Consider the following 17,903-nt stretch of genomic DNA (forward strand, 5'->3'; position numbering starts at 1 on the left):
TACTTCACAATATTTTTATTAACACAAGATCTGGCTTGATAGTTCTATCATCACAAGATGTGTTATAAAGATGGTAGAAATCGAAAAATTTCATCTAGAACTTTCCCCCTAAGGTGTCGAAGTTTTGGATCACCAAAACGATTATAAAATCCGAAATAAGCATCCGGTTCTCTTCATATTTCACATATCTCATTATTTTTGCTATCACAAGATCTGCTGGGAAGATTGGAAATATCTATCTAGTCCTTCTGGTACCTCCCCCACAAAGATTAAACATTTTGAATATCCATGAAGCTCATAAAACACGAAATTAAAATTAAATTCCATTAAGACTTGGCACATCTTAATATTTCCATCAACACAAAATCTGTTAGACACATGAAATGGGCAATGTTGGTTCATTTCTTCGGAACCTACTCCATAGAGGGATAAACATTTGAATAATCATAACAGAAGTCAAAATATATTTAAATAGTCGAACATTGGCTGAGGAGATACATCTGTCGGCAAAACCGACAGTTACTTTTTAAGTTGTTTCAATATCTTTTTCCACGTTTTTAAATTCAGTTCAAAGGTGCCATAACAACTCGGTATTCTAATAACGAATCAAATACCCCATAAAATATATTCCCTATCAACATGGAGTTCTAAGTTTATTAAGCTATGTCATCAAATGATGGAGATTACTTTTTTATGGCAATAATTGAGGAAAAACATACAGTTTGATAGGTTTGGTATTAAAATAGTCGGCAGGGGTCAACCGTTGGGTAAATGTCCCATATAAAAATGAAATTTTAAATTTAGGGTTAGTAGTTAGTAGCTATTGTTAGTTATAACCTCTCATACAAAAAGGCCAACGATTTAATGTATTTTAATGTTTTTAGTGTATTGTAACAAAATAAAAATACTGAAATTACCGCAAATTAGTTTTTGTTTAAATCCATTTGGCATATGTCAATTTAAACAAAACCGTTTTCCTTTGTTTAATATTTGAAATAAATATTCACACAAAATTTCCGAAATAAATATATAATTGACACAACAACCCCATGGCACGCATTCAACTAAATTTCCTATAAATATTTCATTGTCATGTACATAGCTGCTAATATAATATTCAAATATACAATTCATAAGCATGTAACACAGAATTTAACACCAACAAAAAATCACACTTTACTTTTTACCGCTGCCAATGCAATTTTATTTCATTTTCCATACAATTTGTTCGGATGTTGTATTTGATTTTTCCAGTAATTTTTTGGACATTTCAATTTAATTGTTTAACATTCGTTTTTTTTTTTCGTCCAATTCATTTGTATACAAATGCGTACCATAAGCATGTCATGAGCATTATTTTTTTAGATTTTCTTTTTTTCTCTCTCTCTCTCTTAGTTTGGAAGAATATGACATTTATAGAAAAACACATGAAATATTTATAAAATATACACAATAGATAGGAGGGAGAATGTTAAGTGAGATATAAAAAACACAAACTTTATAAAATATTTATGTAAATCGCGACAAAAAAGTTTGTTCTGTCCATTGAGAGGCCATAGCCAGCCGACAAATGGAAAAATAACAGATTTACTCCGAACAAAAAGTCACGAACTCTTAATGGCCAATAACATATTTTTTAATAATAAAATATTATGACATAATGTTGTGTTACCAGGTTTTCATAAGCTGACTGGTATGACATGGCTTGAAATGAATATTAAAAAAATAAATATAAATATTATGGATCATATTTGTATTAATTAATTACAAATGCTGCGATGGTCCGGCACTAAAAAGTGTGTTAAATTTGAATGAAGGTCCTTATTTTAATCATAAAAAATACGTTATTTTCTCTGAACTATTGTTAGTGATTAGAATAATTTCATATATATAAAATGTCCCAATTTTGAACTTTATTAGGAAAATTCTGAATAAATTGCTATATCTAAAAGTCATTATAAACGTCTATATATTGTCATATAACCACTTACACTACAAAAATGTAAGTATGATGAAAGTCGATAGAAAACCGTGTCTCAAATATGAATAATAACAGAAAGGGAACCTTCCCCAAATAACTCAAAATCACTTAGAAATTTTGTTTTGTATATTTGGACTAAAATTTTACACTCTAGGTGATAAACTCTTCAAATTTTGCATGCAGGTTTCTATTGATATAAGACATAATATATAAAATGCGGAAATTGCGAAGATGCACTCCACAATTTTCTTTCGAAATATTCATCCAATTTTTAATCGAAATATTCATCGGACTTCATGTTCTCAGTTAACTTCAACATCGATTTAGTCATGGACGTTTGTCTGTCCGAGCTTTGACATTTTGTACAGGCATTTATGTTATTCTATGGATGTGTTGCTATTCCAAATCAAATCAGCTGTAATTTGCTATTTTGGTCTGGATTTATTCCTTACAAAAAATATTCGAATAACATTTTTATTATTTTGATTTTTGCACTCGGGTTTCTTTTTAAATGGCATTTAGTGGGAGCCAACGGTTAGGCTGATATTATGAGATCATGTATTTTAAGTTGGACATTGGTGGCGCTCAATACTTCATACGACTTTGTGTTGACGAGCGCTGTTATATAGAATAGTTTTTTTTTTTTTTTCAAAATCAGAACAAAATTGACATGAAATATATATACGATATATTTGATCCGATTTTCATTCAATTTGAAATACTTGCTTTTGGACTGAATTCGATCGGATGCGACGAAATTCATTCCATTTGGACGAATATTACAAATTTGACACATAATTGCAATCTGATGAAAAAATATATATGAGATATGCCTAAATCTGAACCGATTATCACCAATTTCAATAGGGCTCGACCTTAGGTGAAAAAAAATGATTTGTGGATTCAGAATGCGATTATATGAAGATCATCAAAAGGAACTAAGGGTCTATGGGTCTCCTATGCTTTTGCCTGTTACCAACAAAAGCACAAAGACATAATACCCCGTAGCACAGAGTGGTGTCGGATATAAAGATACAAGAAAAGTATAACGTAACAATACACAATTAATGATTTTAATAAAAAGGTGGTTTTGGAAATAAATATTTTAAGTGTACAATGTGGTAAGATTGGTATAGAGTAAACATAGCGAAGAATTCTGAGTCTGATAAATTTGTAAAAATATGGGATTTCTAAATTTGGAATTATAGTTTTGAGGTGGGGAGGTTACTTTTGAACAAAGAATAGCATGGAAAAAAGTACAAAATGTTTCACATTAGCGATGTTGACAAAAACCGACTGATATTTGTATAGCTGACATATAACAGAGAGCAGGCCTACGTCCTCCAATAAAGGGACATATTAATATTTAAGATATGTTAATAAATTTACTCACTTTTTTCAATCTTTTTTTTGAAATTTGCTATTTGAAGTTCCAAATTGTAATTGTCTATATGGGACCATGAATTAAGCAAAAAACTATATTCCAACACGACAATTTATGGCGAATAACATCTAATACATCTCTTTTTATGTGCCAACCTTGTTTTCCAAAATACTCTAGACACAATAGTCCAACGGATTGGTATGCGGAAATGTTGGTGGCCATTGTGCGCTAGAAATGAAGCAAAGAACCTCATTTTGTAACCATTCTTCGGTGGCGCATGCTGAGTCGTGTTGGAATGTCCAAGGTCTGCGGCCAGAATGTTTGCGTGTCCAAGGCTTTAGTACACCCTCCAGAGTATTTCCCCGATAATATTCGGCATTTATTCTGATGCCACGGTCGATTACTACGAGCGGAGAGCGACCATAAGCTGTTATGCCGGCGCTTGAGTTCTGGTGGCCAACCGAAGATGCACATTTTCAGCTGACCTCTTTGGCAAGTAAACATGATCTGTTTGTTTGTTTACAAACTGCTGGACAACAAATGTTTTCTAATCGGAGAAAACCAAATGCGGCAGTTCACCACTTTCGGCCAAGCGAAACTCTTTAGCTCTTTTGAGTCTATTTTCTTTCTGTTGCGGTGTAAGTTCTTGCATTTTTGGAATTTCAATGGCTTTACCCCGAGCTCATTTTTCAATATTTTCCAAATAGAATATTGCGATATGTTCAGCTCACGAGCCATTTTTCGGCCACTGCCACGCGGGTTTCGATCAAGTCGCTTCTTTAATTTTCGAACAAATTTCTGCTGATGTTGCTGTTTTCTTCCGTCCACTTCCTTGACGTCGGGCTACGCTACCAGTATCATGGTAACGAGCGATGGAACAAGACACAAAAGATTTATCCACATTTAAATGCTGGAGCGCACTTGTGGGTTTCCAGCCAAATATAAAGAAATCCCACTATCACGCATGAATTCCAACACGAATAACTTTTTTTGGAAAATTCTCACCAAAATGCTTTTGTGCGCTTGTAAACAATATAATGAGCTGTTACTGGCATACTTTTAAAAGCTGTCGAACGAGTGGCTTAGAAATGACAGCAGTGTGAAGTTTGTTACAGTTTTTTCATCTCACCCTGTAATTGGCTATAAAGGTCCACGCATTTGTATAGCCGCCATATAGCAGCGAACTGCTCATTCCGGTTCAAGTCTCTCAATAAAGGGACTTCCTAATATGGGCCTATGAATCGAATAACTGTCTGTGACATGATTCCTAAATTTATTCAGTGAGTCCGTGATCATGAAAACAGTTATGTGTCTATCATATATGACTATCAAGGATTTTATTGCTGGAAATTATTAATTATATTTGACCGATCGGATATATTAATACTTATCTGCACCATTTAGTTTACAAAAAATCTCTCAATTTGGTACTGTTATTTTCTAATAACAGAAGTAACATATATAAAAAAAATACTGGATTTTGGCACCTATAAAAATATATGTATATGTATTTTTTCAAATATTGAAGGACATCAAATTTACGACAAGGTCGAACTAAACTGCTTTTTTAGTTTGTTAATTTTGAAATCGATTAATATCCGCTTTTCTAAGAATGTGGATTCTTCGCAATTTTTATTGGGACACTCCAGCAAAATTCACTTAATCTACATACCAATATCAACTACTTAAAAAAAAGAAATATTTTAATTTTAAATTCATGGTTAATTTTGCTCTTGATTGCAGTAATAAATTTTGCCCATGCAAGAAAAAGTGCTAATTTCCCTGCAAATCCACAGGAGGTCAGACCTGTAGTTTTTATAATAAATATATAATTTTTTTTAATTTAACATTGAATTATTGGTTAATTGTTGGCAATAGATGGTCGAGCATTGGTAATCACATTATATCTGCAATTACATTTGTGGATGGGTCTCAATGAGAGGAAAAAAAGAACAACAATCCATAAATTGTTTTAATTTGATAAATATAAACCGGAAATCATTGTTTAATAGCCACAATAATGTTTAACAATTGTTTGTTGGTGGTCTTTGGGACTAAATCATTGTTGAATTGTTGTTGTTTTTATTTGTGACAGTGATTATGTGATAGGCCAAACTACACTTGTATCCTTGATTATCTCTCTTTGTTTGTGTGCATGTGACCTCACAACATACTCTCTGTGCCCTCGTGATGACCCCTTCAACAGCAGAGGCACTCGAATGAAAAAGTCAAAGGAAGTCTATTTACTGATGACATCTCATTGATAATTTTATAGATTTATGTTGTTTTGTCAATTTTGCTGTTGATGTTGTTATTGTTGTCTACATTTAAAGGGTATTTATGTTGTTTGACTTTTCTATTTGTAATTCGATATATTTGTAAATAAACACATGTATATGTGTATGTACACACATATGTTCAATGGGAAGGAAACAAAAGGTCAAAGATTTATTTTTGGTGGCCTTGCAAGCAGAGTGGCCACCTAAAATGAATTCGTTAAAAAATATAACTTTTGGTGAAAAAAAGTCTATATAAATAAAAGAATGAAGTAATCGACTGACTGATGACTGACTTAACGATTTGGCAACATCCAGACGAAACAGCTGAAGCTATAATCTTGGAATTTTAGGTTTTTGTCTTAAACCGAATGGGTCAGAAAAAGCTGGTGGATTGGGTCAGATAAGGCTGCGGTTTTGGAAATCCGTACTAGAACGGTACGAAAAGTATTAAAAGGTACTAAATATGGCACCCTTTGTATTTGGGGAAGCAGATTCCTGAATGAGGGCTACCGATAGTTTATGATAGATTTCCTAAAGTGTTTTTGGAAACTCTAACTATTTGTGTATGAAAAGTACAAAAATGTACTACATGTGGTACCATTTTGTATCATGTTAGAGCTAAAAACTTAAAATTTGAAGTGGGAATCAAGGTTGAGGAGAAGAGTCGATGTAAGAAGGTAGTTTTGTAAGCGAATATACACGTATACATAAGAAAAGTTATAAACGGTACTAAATTTAGTACAATTTGAATTTGGAAGAATGGATTGAGCTGAAATCCTGATATCTGAAATTAACTTTACTGTCGGAGGAAGTTTTCGCTTTTTGTACTTATATTCACGAAAAGTACTAAATTTGGTACAATTTCGATTTGGGTGAACCGATATAGCTGGAATTCGGAAATTATTATTTCATTCTAGGACTGAGGAATGTAAGTAGTTTTAGAAGTTCGTACCTATGTGTACCAAATGGTACTAAATTTGGTACAATTTAAATTTTGGAGAACCAACAGAGTTGGAATCCTGAAATTTGGAAATAAGATTACTTTTGTATTCTTGGACTGAAGACTGTAGGTAGTTTTGGAAATTCGTACTTATATGTACTAAATTTGGTACAATTTTGATTTGAGTGAATAGATAGAGCTGGAATCGTGAAATTTGAAAATAATATTACTTTTGCATTCTAGGACTGAGAAATGTAGGTAGTTTTGGAAATTCGTACTTATGTGAACTTAATGGTACTAAATTTATCACAATGTAAATTTGGGTGAACTGATAAAGCTGAAATGTTGACATTTGGAAATGAGATAACTATTGCATTGTAGAACTGAGTATGTACATTGCTTGGGAACTTCGTACTTATGTGAAGTAAATGGTACTACATTGGGTATAATTTTGATTTGGGTGAAGAGATAGAGGTGGAATATTGAAATCTGGAAATAAGATTAATGTTGCATTGCAGAACAGAAGTATGTACGCAGTTTTGGAAAATGTTACTAAATATGGTACAATTTAAGATTTGGGATAATTGATAGAGTTGGAATCCTATAATCTAGGACTGAGGTTTGTAGGTAGTTTTTGAAAATTTGCAGTGTAGGATTGGGATATGTAGGAGGTTTTAGAAATTCGTACTTAATTTGTTGCAATTTGGATTTGTGTGGACAGATAGGGCTGGAATCCTGAAATTTGGAATCGCGATGATTGTTGAAGTGCAGGATTCGGTTGAAATGTTGCATGAGGGTCAATCTTAGTGTGTAGGATTTGACAAGGCTGCTTTTTTAATTGTTTTTTTTTTAATGTGGTTTTGGAAATGTGTACTACAAGTGCCCGAATAGTACTAAATAGTACTATATTTGGTACAAATTGGTATTAGGTGAACAGAGAGTACTTGAAATCTAACATTTGGTATTAGGGTCGATGTTCATATGTAGCCTTGACATATGGAGGTAATTTCAGAAATGGGTACTATAAGTATACGAAAAGTGTGGAAAGGTACTAAATTTGGTATTGGATAAAGGGCTATTGACAAAATTCTGAAATTTGAAATTTAGATTACTGATGGTATCTGTGTTTGAGATTTGGTGAGGCGAAAAGTACTAAATGGTACTAAATTTGATACTGAGTGAAGGGATATGACTGGAATCCTCAAATTTGATATTGAGGTCTCTGTGGGTGTATGGAATTAACATATAGAGGTCGTTTTGAAAATGTGTATTATAATTGCACGAACAGTACTTAGTGGCAAGCTAAATTTGGATCGGTATTGGTGTCTAGGATTAAAAGATTTAGATTGGTTTGGATATGGTATTAAATGAACTGAAATTCCGAAATTTGATATATAGGTTATTGTCGGTTTCTAGAGTTTACATATAGAGACATTGAAATAGTTTTGGACAGAAAATTTTTGATGTGGGGTTTGATTAAAAATGTTTTTTTTTCAAACTTTAACTTAACAAATAAAAAAACAATGAATTTCGGACGGCCCGAACTTTTAGTACCCGAATTTTCGGTATCCACCATTTGCAAGGAACGTGACAAATTGTTAAAAAAAATTCGTCAAAAAATGTCGGCTAAATGAAAACCGTTATATGGGGGATATACGAAGACATAAGTAATTTTTTGTCATTGGCTGTAGTACCGATTCTGAACTTCAAATGAATAATGTCGCTTACATATACAAAATGTCGAATAAAGAGCACCTTCCTATCATGTGTGGGTTGTACCAAGGCGTGCGCCTACATAGAATTTTTTTTTGTCATAGGTTGTAGTATCCATTTCGAATTTCAAATACAACATTTAAAACAATGTGTTTCAAATCTTAAAAAAATCTTACAAATTCCCAGAGGACCTCGACCTGCATAGACAATTTTTTATCTTAGGCTGTAGTACGTATTAGGAATTTCAAATACGAAATATGAAACAATTCTTATGAATAATGTCGCTAAAATCATCAAAATACCGAACATAGTGAAGTACCGATATGTATAGGCTTAACGAAGACGTGGGCCTTAATATGTCCTTTTTTGTCATAGGCTGTAGTAAATATTACGAGCTTTAAATACAAATTTGAAACACCTCCGATCTATAATGTCTACAAAGTCATAAAAATATCGAATATTGGGAGGTACCGTTATATAGGGGCTTTACGAAGACGTATGCCCGCATAAGTAATGTATTTTCATAGATTGAAGTACCCGTTTAGATCATCAAATACGGGAGGTACAGTCATATGGGAGCTATATAAAATCATTGACCGGCTTGGCGACCATTTACGAACTTAACCTGAATTTTAACCTAAAATTTTAGGTGGACCTTGTGCGGGCACTTGCTAGTAAATAAATAAAATATGTAGTTTATTCCAGATAAACTACTTAAAATTTTCAGGTATTATTCTACAGATTCCACTCAAATACACAAATACGAATTCCAATATGCTTCAAGATTTGTAAATTTTGAATAAATGAAACAGGAAAAATTTAGTATGGAACACTTAGGCATGACACCGAACACATTTCAAATTTTGAGGCCAAGTATATAATTGGGATATATTTTTCATTCTTTTCTTGCATAAACTTCAATGTTTGGAAATTCAGATATCGTTGTCTTACAGTAACAAATTCTAATGTCTAATGTAACCCGACCAATCTTAAACAGCAATAATATCTATCTGGCAACCCTGCCCACGCCCAAAAGAAATCTCAATCAGAGATAAGCATTTGCAAATAAATAAACAGTTAAGACTGCTGAAATGTTAAATTGCCAATTAAATATATGGCTACTTAAATGGCTTAACGATATATTAAGGTCTCTTCGCAAAAACCACCCTCTTGTCCCGAAGAGGAGGGTTGTAATAGACTAATTTGTTAAGCACATAAATTTGTACACACTTACTACTTAGATAAATAAACAAGTATGTTTTGTGTGATCTCCGACAAGATATCTTAACTCAAAATAAAGTACAATTTATGCATTTTTAAATAAATGTCATATTTCTTTGGTAAAATAACCCTTTTTTTTTTTTGCTTATTATCCTCCTCTATGACAAATTGTTATTTATGACACTTAATTTATAGGATTTTGTCAGTTTTAGTATTGAAATTCATACTCAGTGGCCGTTTAATTTCATTTATATTTTAAATAAAAGAATATTTATTTTCTATTCAACAAATACGTATGTATATATTTTCGTACATCAACTTTAATTGACACAAATGTGTATTTATGAATGTTGTGAGTGTGTGTGTGTGTATGCATAAATTTATGAAAATTCCCATTCACATTGAAATGAACATCACTCAATTTGTGATGGCAGTGGGATGACAACACGATTAGGTATGCTGGTCATTGGGATAGGTATGGGATTTTCTGTATGCTTTTATTTTTGCCACTTTTAATTGAGTCAGACAAATTTAACACTTCCAAAAGTAGTTTAGAATAATTTGCACACAATTTGTGGATGAATTTTTGACACCTGTCAGTTATTATGTGATTTTAATATGAATTCATAACGACATCATCATAATCGTCGTCATAATCATCACAAGCAATTTGTATGAAATAAATTTTGAAGATTGACAGGATTCAATTAAGAGCCCCACACTCTCAATACAGAGACAAGAAAATGTCACAGAAACAAAAATAGTTTCATTTAAAGCAAAATACCTGTAAAATTAATACTCTTTGAAAGTTCTGCCGAATATATTAACAATAGCATTGATCATAGACAATAAAGGCCAATCTTAGTACATTGTTTTAGTGGGATGAGCGTTTTGAGGAATAAAAATTTCCATAAATTTAAATAATAAAACGAAAACTTCAAATTAATTTAAAGAACCACAGAATCAATAGCATTCGAACAATTGAGATATTCAGACCATTCTAAGCAATATTTAAACTGACAATATTAGAAAACTTTAATGGCAAAATATGTGGATTTTCGCTAATATTTCGGCATTATAAGCGGTACTTCAAATTGGGGGTTCATTATTTTTTGTTATGATAAATGTTATATTAAAAACCAAACAAAAGAAGATTTCATAGCTTGGAAATGCAGGAATAACGGCAAATTTAAAAGCTTTAAACTATCAGATTCTAGAATTAAAAAGTGAATAAATATTACAAAGCGTATGCCACCTAATAATAATGGAATGGCCTAACTGGGGAAAAGAAATTCTAAGTGGATGTGGTGTTGGTTCTCATGTAAAACTGTTGTTAATAATCTCAAATAACACTAGCACTTGGAATTTATTACACCCCGACAAAATCGGTTGAAAACATGTACTTTGGAGGTAAAATCATAAAGGGGCTACCCCAAAATTTATATCCATATTGAAAATTTTCGATAAAAAGCTTTCCTACACTCAACTACCAAATCAATTAACACAAGGTAACTAACAACCTCAACCAAAGTGATTTTGGAAATTCCTAATATATTTGAACGAAAATAACTAAATGGTTCCTAATTTGGCATTGGGTTTAATTAATAATGTTGGCATCCTCAACTTTGACATTGAGGATTCTCTTTGCACCTGGTATTGATATCTGGTGGTTCGCAATTATGCACTAAATTTGAACGCAAAAATCTAAGTAGTACTTAATTGGCTATTGGATGAAGCAGTATATCTTGTATCCCGAAATTTGATAGTGTGGTCTCTATTGGTGTCTGTGGTTAAGATGTAGAGGTGATTTTAGAAATACGTCCTATATTTGTACGAAAACTACAGAATGATACTAAATTTGGTATTGGGTGAGAATATCGGCTGGAATCTTCAAATTTGTTATTGAGGTCTTTGTTGGTGTTGATGTCTGGAGGTGGGTTTGCAAATACGTACTAAATTTGCACGAGAAGTACTTAGTGGTGCTAAATTTTGTATTAGATAGGGTGATAGAGCTGGAATCCCGAATTTTGATATTAAGGTCTTTGTTAGTGTCAGCGGCTAATATATGGCTTTGTAAGTGCGTCCCATATATGTAGGAAAACTACTAACCGATACTAAATTTAGTATAAAGTTCGGGGATACGGCTGGAATCCTCAAATTTGATACTGGTATAGATAACTGGTGGAGGGTTGCTGGTTAAGGTATAGAGGTTGTTTTGCAAATGCGTCCTGCGTCCCTTTGTGGAGAAAGTACTTAAATAAATGGTCCAATATTTGCACCTGACTTATCACTAATACAAATATTAGGATTAGCAAAGTTTGCCCAAGTTCAGATGATCCTTTCTCTTTCCGTGAGGTAAATTATTTCCTTTGAAAATCTTTGCATTTTGTGAAGAAGGTACAAGAAGGAGAAGGCCTATTTTGCCCCCATCGATCTAAATTTGATGTTATATTACGTTTTACAAGTTTAGACGAAATCGTATAATCCCTTCGAGAGTAAGCAGCAAGACAGTATGATAGACAGACCTAGATCGACTCCAAATGCCTTTAAACGGATTTGTCCTCAGATTCTAGACCCTACGTTATGTGTGAGGATATTAACATCCTATAGCTCTAAATTGGAAATAATGATAGCTATTTATAGACTCAATAATCATAAAATGGTCTTCCTAGCTAAAATTTCTCTTAAAACCACATCTTGTTCGCTGACTGTTTTATGAATGTCGTGGTAATTTAAATCATTATATGCCACAAGGAGTGTGCCGAGTTTGGCCATCTTCGAAATTAAATCAATGTTGGCCAAAATATGAAGCTTCAAATTTTAAGAGTACGCCAGCTAGAAATAAAAATAGGGTCCAAAAGGTACTGTTGATGAAGCCTCAACAATAATCGGGTCAATAAATATTAGTATTCCTTAACAAAGCTTGAGCTAAAGATTGTTGTGGGCATAATAATAGGCCAACACAAAACATAAGGACGAGCTACAGATTCTGCGAAAACAGAAAACCATCGATCCTTTCTTATGGCATTGCAAGAGAGAGAGAGAGAGTGATAGAAAGAGCAATGACTTCAAATGTCGACCTTTTTTTCGCCATTGCGCAGCAAATCTTTATTATTGTTTTTGTCTTAGATTGAAGAGATACGAAAAATCTCTCCCACTTTCTTCTAAATTAACCCTAGTATATATCTATATATATCTTACTTAATGGTTTCTAATTCTTTCCCCCATATTTTTTTCCAGATTGCATCGCACATATAATGATTTCTACCTTCTGTTAGACTTTTCTGTTTGGAACAATTTTCCGATTATGTCGAAGTTGAATAGCTGTTTCTCTAAACAATATACCCCACAAAGTATATACATGATCAGCATAATATTCGGAGGTCCGTTCACATGTACGTCTGTTGAAAAAAAGGTATAGCCCACATTATTTGACGTAGAACCTTGAAATTTGCAGAATAGTTTGTATTGTGTCTAGGTTGGTACCGAAAATGAGGTATATCGGTCAACGTTTCCGTATAACCCCCTATATAACGATACCTCCCGATATTCGGTATTTTGATGATTTAGCCACATTTTCCGCGGAATTTATCCAATTTTGGAATTGGTAATGGCTTCTCCAACTTTATCTGCCAGAACATTGCAAATAAAGGTCTACGTTTTCCTATATTGCCCATGTATCGATGCCTCCCGATATACGATGTTGTAAAGGGTTTTACGTCTGTTGCATATTCCTATAGGTCCCCGTCTTCCTATAGCCCCCATATAACATCTCCTGATATTCGGTAATTTGATGATTTTTTCACAGAACTGTTCGAAATTTGGTATAAGGAATTGGAAACAGATTCTACATCTGGTGGCGGAACATTGTAAATACATATATACGTTTTCCTACATATATACGTATTTTTACGGTTTTTGCCACATGTTCTATCCTAATTGTAGTTATAGTCTGTAGTGGGTTCTATAGCCGGTGTCAGTGTTAGCTCACAGTATCCACATAATGGTACCCACCAATATTCAATGCTTTGATGATCCTAGCCATTTTTCTACGGAATTGTTCCCAATCTGAATTCTAAAATTGTATGATATTTCCGGCATTTTTTGCTTTCATTCAATAAAATGTAAAAAAAAAAAAAATTATGGCGTTTGACTTTGTTGCAGTTTTTTTTATCTTACCCTGTATGCACTACGCAGACTAAAATAAAATCCCATTTTTTAGCTTTTTTATCGGGTTTCGCATAGAAAAAAGAAAATTTTGCAAGTTTTATACACTAACGAAAACGCTTGAAGTGAAATCACCTTCGCCTTAAGCTCTTCCCAAAAAATAGAAATAACTCTTCTTAATTTTCGAGCTACTATCTTCGAGATATAAAGCTATTCTGTAGCGAATTTACATAAAAGTCATTACTAATAATTACCCAACCCCATACAGAGAATACTTCTTTTCTGACCCCTTAACCAAATAAACGCTTTAATATTTCACTTTACGCTACTCAAACTTACCCCAACATCCTCCAAAATGTTTCTCTCAGATAACCATCATTGTGGTTATGGCAAGTGGTGGCGGGGCATGTATGAAAATGCGGTGACCATGTCAAGTACAGGTTTCCAAATGACTTCACCAGTCGACATCTAGAAAAACTGAAATTCAAAAACCATTTTTGTTTTTTTTATAGTAAGGCTTAATGTCCTGTTCGTTTTTTCTTCTTTTCAGCTATTAAAGTATTTCAGCCTCAAACACAATGAACGGCTGGTCAACACATCCTCCTCCTGGTGATGTGTTTTCTTTTCTCTTCTATTCTCAAATCGTCGCGAAAGTCAAGTCGTTTACCCGGCCCCTACCAAAAAATAGAAAAAAAATTATATATAGATATATTATTGGATTTGTAGCTTTCGACCATCAGCCTCATGGCGGGGGAGATCGGGAGTGAGGTCCACTGAAACTGTGTATTCACGGCTGAATAAATGACAAAAGTCGTTGCCGTTTGGGGGAGTGAGTAAATGGGAGTGAATGAATGTAAACTCTCAGAGGATTTTGTATAAAAGGCAGATAGGCTGTCGCCAGTTTGTATAGCAGATTAATTGCTATTTGGTATTTTGTTGTTGTAGTTGTGTTCTCTGCGCTTTTCAAAAAAAGCGAAAAAAAGGAAAAAGACCAACCAACCAACCAACCCAAACAACTACCATGACCCATGATGATTACTGGCTTATAATCCAGTCAAACGAAGTCATCAGAAACCCTAAGGCCTTATGGCAAATGATGCGGTGTTTTTGTATAAAAAACGGAGGGAAAAGCATTCTGGCAGAGGTTAGAGCGGATATTTTATTTTAGCCACACGCACACAACCATATCAAATGTTGTGAAAGTAATAAAACGTTTTTTTTCTCTGCTTTTTTGAAAAACGTTATTCTATTTTTATAACAACTATTCCGCCACCGAACTATCATCGTGAAAAGATTACCGGAAACTTTGTTTCCTGTCATTTCCGTTTCCTACGTTTCAGCTTTATAATGGTAAATTATAATTTTAATAGATATTGCATTGCCCGGAGCCACAACTTTAACCAGATTATATAGTATTTTTTTCGTACACAAAAGTAAATGTAGAAAAGAGCGAGTGTGTGTTTTTCCCTCGCTCCGTCGCTCCCTCCCAATGCCACCACACATTATCCTGTGAGGCTTTTTTTACAATTATTATTTCTGCTTCTTCTATTAGTCTTTAATGTTTACTGTTGCCGATAAAGCCTGAAAGAGACACATCGGATTTTCGGTTAATTCTATTACAATGTCATATACCATACATAAGGACATTACTGTGGCCCTGTCTGTGGTTAAGTCCCATTTAAGTGACAACATAAAAGTACTCAACTTTTAGCGGCCCGCGCTTACCACTTCTGTTTGCGGGACATTTGTGAGTCTGTTCGTTTGGAAAACAATAAAAAAGATTACACGTAAATTGAAAAAGGCGAACATGGCGGATAAAAAAGCAATTGAGATGACAGGACATTAAATGAAATGTTAGCAGGGAAATAAATATTGTAAGACTTTGAAAAGCATGATCATAAAATATTGTTTTGGCTTATCACAAAAAAAAGACTTATTGGAAATATCGCTAACCATTTAATGTTTTTATTTTCTTTTCGTTTTAGGAAGTATTTACGTGGAGTGACTTCAGTCTGTGAAAAGTGAGTAGAAAATGAGTAACACTTAAAAAAGAAAACATAGCGGTAAAATTGTAAAAAGGAAAATGGATTATTATAAAAACACGTAGGGAAAGGTCAAAAGTCGGGCGGGGCCGACTATATGATACCCTACACAACTATGGGTGTTTAGCAGAGCTCCAGTAACAAAACAAATTTATATTGGGAATTTATGGGAAGTAGATAATACCAACTATGAACCTTATTTGAATGGGAATCATGGATTCAGAGTAATCACAATTGTGGAACCATATCCAACCCTGAACAGATTCTCAACAAATTTGGCAGAGGCCTTTGTATCTCTAGTACCAATTAACATTGTTGTATAGTACATGATATGACTTCGATAAAGATAATATTAAAAAGTATTTTTTTGGAGCAATAGATATGCCGGACAGAGTTTCACCAAATAGAAAAAGTCGGTTACATAAAAAGAAATTTATCCAATGTGAGTTAATATTGCATATATGGTGAGCAGTAACCGTAGCTATATAAAAACATGAACCGACATCGAAGAGGAAGAGGTGTATCGAGTTGTATCTGATGTCCCGTATCAAATATAATTTTTGTGGAGTGCATGTTACGGATGCGAGGGACTTTAGAAAGAATATACATATAGGAGCCATAGCTTTTCTGAACTGATTTTCACCAAATTTGTAGTACCTTCTTCTAGACTGAATACGGACGGAAGTGCCAAAATTCAGGTCATTTAGACAAACATTGGCCATTTGGTGCACAATTAACCCGAAATCGGTTGAAGATGTATATGGGAGCTATATCTAAATTCGAACCGATTCTCACCAATTTCAATAGGGTTCGTCCTTGGGCCAAATAAATATTGTTTGGAAAATTTCATCTCAATCGGATAATAAATGCGACTTGTATTTTGTTCACTAAAATACATGGACAGGCGGACGGGCAGACCAAAGTTGACATGCACAAATCCACCAGAAAGTGATTTTATGAAGATCCTCAAAAGTAACAATGGACCTCGTTTTTTCTCCATTTTACAAACAAATGCACAAAGACAACAGGATGAGATAAAAAAACTGCAGTCAAACGTCATAATTTTTAATTTTTTTCATACCCTCCACCATACTATAGAGGGTATATTAATGTTGTCATTCCGTTTGTAACTTCTCGAAATACTCATGTCAGACCCAACAAAGTATATGTTTTTGATCAGCGTAAAATTCTAAGACGATTTAGCCATGTCCGTCTGTCTGTCTGTCTGTTGTAAGCACGCTATCTTTCGAACAAATTGAGATAGAAGGCTAAAATTTTGCACACATGTATATTTTGCCAGTAGGCAGGTTAAGTTCGTAAATGGGCCATGTAGGTCCAAGTTATCATATAGCCCCCATATAACGGTACCTCCCGATATTCGGTATTTTGATGATTTTAGCGACATTATTCACCGGAATTGTTCCAAATTTTGTATTTGAAGTTCGTAATAGATACTGCAGCATAAAACAGAAAATGGGCCATGTAGGTCTACGACTTCGTATAGCCCCCATATACCATATCCCCCGATATTCGGTATTTTGATGATTCTAGCGACATTGTTTAACGGAATCGTTTCAAAGTTGGCATTTGAAGTTCGTAATAAATGCTGCAGCATAAAACAGAAAATGGGCCATGTAGGTCCACGTCTTCGTATAGCCCCCATATACCGTACCCCCCGATATTCGGTATTTTGGTGATTTTAGCGACATTATTTACCGGGATTGTTTCAAATTTCGCATGTGAAATTCGTAATGGATACTTCAGCCCATGCCAGAAAATTGTCAGTGCAGGTCCACGTCTTCGTATAGCCCCCATATAACGGTAACCCCGATATTCGGTGTTTTGATGATTTTAGCTACATTATAAACAGATTTCTCTTCAAGTTTCGCATTTAAATATTGTAATAACTTATGACAAAAGTTGCGTATGCAGGTCCACGTCGTCGTATAGGCATTCGGTATTTTTAAGATTTTAACAGAATTTTTAACGGTTTTTATTTTATTTTATTATAATTATTTTTTTTTTTTTTTTTGGAAATTGTCAAATTTGCACCAAATGGTGGAGGGTATTAAAAGTTCAGCCTGGCCGAACAGCTTTTTTACTTGTTTAATTATTTGAATAAAAGTCCAATGGGTAGGTATATAGAGATATTGGTGGCCATTGTGCGCTGGAAATG

The 17,903-nt window shown here is 33.7% G+C and overlaps 1 long non-coding RNA gene across 1 annotated transcript in view; it reads left to right on the top strand.

Annotated features, from left to right (window-relative positions):
- LOC101900233 (uncharacterized) overlaps nucleotides 1–17,903 on the top strand; it is a 329,862-nt gene that overhangs the window by 160,098 nt on the left and 151,861 nt on the right. The window contains exon 8 of the long non-coding RNA XR_009342681.1: nucleotides 15,671–15,706. This is a non-coding gene — a long non-coding RNA (uncharacterized LOC101900233). The remainder of the gene's footprint in view (nucleotides 1–15,670; nucleotides 15,707–17,903) is intronic.

The sequence above is a fragment of the Musca domestica genome, unplaced genomic scaffold (genome assembly GCF_030504385.1).
Source record: "Musca domestica strain aabys unplaced genomic scaffold, Musca_domestica.polishedcontigs.V.1.1 31, whole genome shotgun sequence".
In the NCBI taxonomy this organism is placed as follows: domain Eukaryota; kingdom Metazoa; phylum Arthropoda; class Insecta; order Diptera; family Muscidae; genus Musca; species Musca domestica.